This window comes from Grus americana, chromosome 1 (genome assembly GCF_028858705.1).
Source record: "Grus americana isolate bGruAme1 chromosome 1, bGruAme1.mat, whole genome shotgun sequence".
Lineage (NCBI taxonomy): Eukaryota > Metazoa > Chordata > Aves > Gruiformes > Gruidae > Grus > Grus americana.
Window position 1 is genome coordinate 16,188,915 of NC_072852.1, and position 5,919 is coordinate 16,194,833.

Consider the following 5,919-nt stretch of genomic DNA (forward strand, 5'->3'; position numbering starts at 1 on the left):
AGGTTGATCAACTTTAAGTACAGTTTTCTCATTGGTAATGTTTAAGTTATGATTGCTATACAGGGAAAGAGTGAATCAAAATTTCATGGTTTTTACTCCTGATCTTTCAGGCTGTTTTGTCGGATTTTGGTCCTGTTTGCCTGTTTTGTAGGAAAGAGCTGAAGAAAAAGTTACATCTCCACTAATACTGATGGAATCGAAATTACTTCCTGTACTCATGTTTGACAGATGATTTAATTCTGGGTGTGTCTCCAGAAGTAAGACTTCAGAGCTCTTTATACTGTAAATAATGTCAAAGTATTCGTCTAGTTGTTTTGGAGCTTTTTTCCCTTTTTACAAAAGTAGGAATGTGCATTTTCAGTACTTTGGTGGGGAAACATAGGAGAGGGTTCTAATTCTAAAAATATTTGCACAGGTTTAACTGATAGTAGCTTTCAAAGAAAATTGAGATGTGTTTTCATGGTTTTTTCATACACCCCTTCTTCTGCTGAGTCAAGAAAGCAGTGAGGTCATGGTGGGTGCATGAGAACTGACCTGAATATTAATAGACCTAACTACATACTTCGATGTTTCCTTAAATGAAAGCACCCTTAGCTAGGCAGGATGTTTTCCCCCTTTTCTATTTTTGCAACAAATATCTGATAATATATCTTCTTCAATAACATAAATTGTGCACAGGCTTTTCTGATAATGTACCCTTGCGTTAGCAGTACATGTATTTGCTGACGCAGTGGTCCCTAGCTGTGTAGCCTCTGCAAAGACGCCGTGCTTTCCTAGCTTGGTTTGAAGGGTGAAAGCTCTGGTTTTTACTCAGCATTGAAATAAAATTTAAGTTGGTTTTTCCAAATGTGAAGTTATTGTAGAAATATTACGTGACTGCCTCAGTTCTCGAGTGTTCCTTGAAATGCTAAATTTACTTTGTGAGGGCTTTGGGAGAGAAACCCTCATTTTGCTTTGCCTTTGGGCAGTGCTTATCCCGGTGACAACTGTAATCTGGGTCCTGATGCAACCTGATACAAATCATTTTGCAGATAAAGTTGGAAAGTCAGTTATGTCTTTCCAGTCCTCTGTGCTGAATATTGCTGAGTACATTAATTGTGTAAGGTCTCAAAACATAGTTTTGCTCTGGAAACAGGAGCATCCCCAATTCAGGAAGAATGTGGAATGTTTTGGTTTATATGATAAAATGCAACACTTACTTTGCTCTAGAGGCATTGTGCAAATAGAGATGGGTATTGCAAGGTGTATTTCTGAGGAAAATAAGAGAGTGCCTCTAGTTCTGTGTCCATCACTCTGAAATACAACTGTGGTCCATAGGAAATTCCTATTGTCACCTGCGAGTGCAAGTCTGCCCTAAAGGATGTTGCTATTCTATCCTCGGCTTTGGGAGAGCTGAGTGGAGGGGGGAGCAGGCTACATTCCTACAGACCGGGACTATATGTGCTAGAAGATTCCCTTCTGAACTCTACCAAGCTGGTCTCAGTCTACATCAACACAACCAAGTCTGGGTTGTTCAAATTCCCAAACACACTTGAGTGCATCAGGGTTTAGCAAGCGGGAGCCTACCCGCTATGTTTAGTGACTAGGGTGAGTTAGATACTAGTGCTAGCGTGTCCATTGGAAGTGAGGAGATACCAAAGCCAGCTACTAGGGAAAGTGAAAATGGGCAGGATCTCTCAAAACTCTTTTGTCTGGAAATTGGATGCCAATTGCAGCTGTAATAAAAGTATGTCTGCAAGACTTGCAGCTTAAGGTATGACTGCTTAAGTCACAGCTTAAATTCTTTCCTTTATTCTGCTGTCTGAGATCAGACTGTGTAGTCTGATTGGGTTCACTCTTCTCTTTGAAAACACAGCCAGAAGAGGCAGTCATTTTAGTGAGAATTGTGCTTTGTGAGATAGATTAATAGCTGCTCACCTAGAAAGCGAGAGCATGTTCTACATCTTACTTAGCCTGAGGTTTAAACCCACGTTCCTGTGACTACGGAAGAAGAAACTAAGTTGGCTGGGAAGGTGCTAAACTGTTCCTTTCCTTCTGAGTTTAAGACATGGTACAGAAAAGAGGCAATGTAAGAGGAAGGAAGAGAGGAACTGTTATTTTTGGCCAGTAAGGACAAAATCTCAGGCTTTGATTCTTCTCCAGACATGACTTAGGCATTTAGAATTAAGGACTGGGGAATAGAGCATACAGTGGTACTGTAAGCAGGGACTTGGAAACAAGCTGCGTATCCATCCCAGGTTGTTTATCTCATACCATGTACAAAATGAACAGGATCTAAGTAGGAAATAGTAACAAATAATAAGGTGAACAAAAGGATTTAGAAGACTGATGTCAATTTCAAGCTAACAAAACAAGAAAGAAAAGCCTGCCTTCTAGCTTGATGGGTTAGCGTTCCTGGGGAAGGGGATGCTATGCAGGGCAGCATCCTGAGTGGGGGCAGCAGCATCGCGGTTTAGGAACTCATTGCTTCTGATTTCACACAGATCTGTCTCTGCGTATGGGATTCATTCTGACCTAGGTTTGCATTCTTTATTCTCTTCCTCAAATAATTTCTTTTCAAATACTGGTAAGTGCATTGTGTTATGCAGATGGAGCTTTTTCTTGAAACCTCTTGTCCTCAAACGTGCATAGTTCTGTTCTGCCAATATGCATGGTCCTACAGCGTTCTCATCTGTACATGATCTGCTGCTGATCCTACAGCATCTCATCACCTGGGATCTGACCCTTGGAGTTCCATTCAGGCAGACACGTGCTGCAGGAAATTAATTTGTAGGGAGCATGAGTTACAGTCGATCCAGATTCTTCTGACTGTAATCTTCCAGTGTTAATTGCCATGTTCAGTGTGACTTTTTTCTCCTTGATATCACCCACTTCTCTTCTAAACTCCTAGTTATATAAATAAGAGAATTGTAGTTTTGCAGGTATTCTGGGAGAAAATAATATGTAATATGCATCCAGTCCTGAAAATTGAGTTTATGTTGTAAGTGTAGGGTGTCTATGTTGGGTTCCTGCAAATGTTTTTGCTATTATTCTTTGCTTTAATGATTAACCCAGAAGCCATTATACCTTCTAGAGTCATTTCATTGTGCGTTAATTTTAGAACCTAAGATGTTACCACAACAGCTTTTCAAAGTTAGATTTCAAAACTACTTTTCATGCTACTCCATTTTTATCAGGAGTGGATTCTAACTCAATAGATTACTCAGTTTTGATGCCAGCTCAGATTTCTGTATGTGCTTTAATATATGTCTAACTGAATCAAGATACTATTCTGTTTTCCAACATTAATTACATTTCCCTGTAGTATTATCTGCTAGCAAAAAAAATCTGACAGCTTTCCCACTCTGGAGTGAATAACATTTACGTAAGACCACTTTCCTTAAAACACAAAGTCCTACCGCTAGACAGTAACTGTCAGCTTTTACTCAGTCCAGTGCCATGCTTACAAGTTTCTACAAAACTTTGGGACTCAGTTTAGGAAGCCAGCTGTTTCACTGCCTGATACAACACTGCTCAGATCAAAGCATTGCAGCAGTTTACCTATACATTTCTGAGACTACAACAGCAGAATTCTGCCTGTTGCAGAATTAGAAAGCCTGAACTGTGTTACAGTACGAAACATACTTTCAGCAAGTAGCTTCCTTCCAGTTTAGCAATGTTGGCTTCAACATGCCTGAAGTTGGGACTGTACTGAAACATTTTGAAACCCAGGTTATTGAGAATATCCACTCCTGAGTAGGTCATTGAACAAAAATTTTGCTTGATGCAGTATCCTCAGCATGTGCCCTCAGCGCCTCTTTGGTGTTAGCCAAAACATCAGCACTGCTGATGTTTAAAACGTCTCCTGGGGTGAGGAGGACACATGCTTCACTTCACTCCTGCAAGGTCTTTGCTAGGTTGTCCGTACGTAACTGTGGTGGGCTGACTCTGGCTGGGAGGCAGGTGCCCACCAGAGCCGCTCTCTCACTCCCCTCCTTCACTAGACAGGGGAGAAAAAGTACAACGAAAAGCTTGTGGGTCGAGATAAGGACAGGGAGAGATCATTCACTAATTATCGTCACGAGCAAAACAGACCAAACTTAGAGAGGGAATTCATCTGATTTATTACCAAGCAAAACAGAGTAGAGGAATGAGAAATAAAATCAAATCTTAAAACACCTCCCCCCACCCCTCCCGTCTTCCCGGGCTCAACTTCACTCCCGGCTTCAACTACCTCCCCCCTCAGAGGCACAGGGGGACGGGGAGTGGGGGTTACGGTCAGTTCATCTCATGGTGTTTCTGCCGCTTCTTCATCCTCAGGGGGAGGACTCCTCTCATCGTTCCCCTGCTCCAGCATGGAGTCCCTTCTCATGGGAGACAGTCCTTCACGAACTGCTCCAATGTGAGTCTCTCCCACAGGCTACAGTCCTTCACGAACTGCTCCAGCGTGGTCTCTCCCACAGGGTGCAGACCTTCAGCAGCAGACTGCTCCAGTGTGGGTCCCCCACGGGGTCACAAGTCCTGCCAGCAAACCTGCTCTGACATGGGCTCCCCTCTGTACGGGTCCACCGGTCCTGCCAGGAGCTTGCTCCAGCGTGGGCTTCCCACAGGGACACAGCCTCCTTCAGGTGCCTCCACCTGCTCCAGCATGGGGTCCTCCACAGGCTGCAGGTGGAATCTCTACACCCCCTCATCCTTCCTCCATGGGCTGCAGGGGGACAGCCTGCTTCACCATGGTCTTCACCACGGGCTGCAGGGGGATCTCTGCTCCGGCGCCTGGAGCTCCTCCTCCCCCTCCATCTGCACTGACCTTGGTGTCTGCAGAGTTTCTTACATCTTCTCACTCCTCTCTCCAGCTGCAAAAGCTCTCTCTAAGTGGTTTTTTTTTCTTTCTTAAATATGTTATCACAGAGGCGCTGATTGGCTTGGCCTTGGCCAGCGGCGGGCCCGTCTTAGAGCCGGCTGGCATTGGCTCTGTCAGACACAGGGGGAGCTTCTAGCAACTTCTCACAGAAGCCACCCCTGTAGCCCCCCCCCACTACCAAAACCTTGCCATGCAAACCCAACACAGTAACATGGAAGAGCTGCAATGTAGCCAGCAGTACTTCACATGCATGGTTGAGTTTTTCAGCCCCAGTCTTATCTCTAATCCTAAATTACAGCAGGGCTGCCAAGGAGTTCATTCCATCTGACCCTCTTTGGGCAAACTAGAAGCTGCAGCCCCAAGCCCCCTCCTGTCATTTCAGGTGTGATGCAAAGAGCCTGCAGGCTCTGAACCACATCTTCCCACCAAGGTGACTGGGCGAGCCCAGGGACGGTTCAGAGAGTAGATGCAGTTTACTAGGCGTTTGTATCTCTGCATGGAGCTGGTTCCCAAAGCTTGGATCATGGGATGCAGCACGGCTTTGGAAACTCAGAGGAGGTTTCCATGTGGGTCAAGCAGTGCGTGGAGCAGCTAGTGCTATCTTGTCCCCCCAGGCTCGTCTTAACAGCGAGTGCTTTCACAGGCCGCCCTTGGGCAGATGGCTCCTCAGGGCAGGTGGTGAGTGGGAACGAGACCATCCACCTGTGGTGGGGTTCGTGTGCGTGCCGGGAGCCCCGCTCCACACGCTGAAAGTCATTCTCCCCGACAACGACCCTCATGCCGCGCTGTTCCCGGGCAGCATGCCTGCCGGGCGGCTGGCTTTGAAATGCAGCCCCCAGCCCCGAGGGGACGGGAGGTGCCGGAGGAGGGAGTGTGTGTGTGTAGGGGGCGGGGGACACACACACACACGGACCGACGGAGGGCTGCCGCGGGGCTGGGAGGGTCGCTCCGGGGAGCGCCGGCCTGGGGCAGGGCTTGCGAGGGGGCCACCGGGGCCGGAGGGGGAGGGCGGACGGAGGCGTCGCCCGGGCCAGCCCGGAGCCGGGTCCCTCCGTTTCCCCGTAAATAAAGCGCCC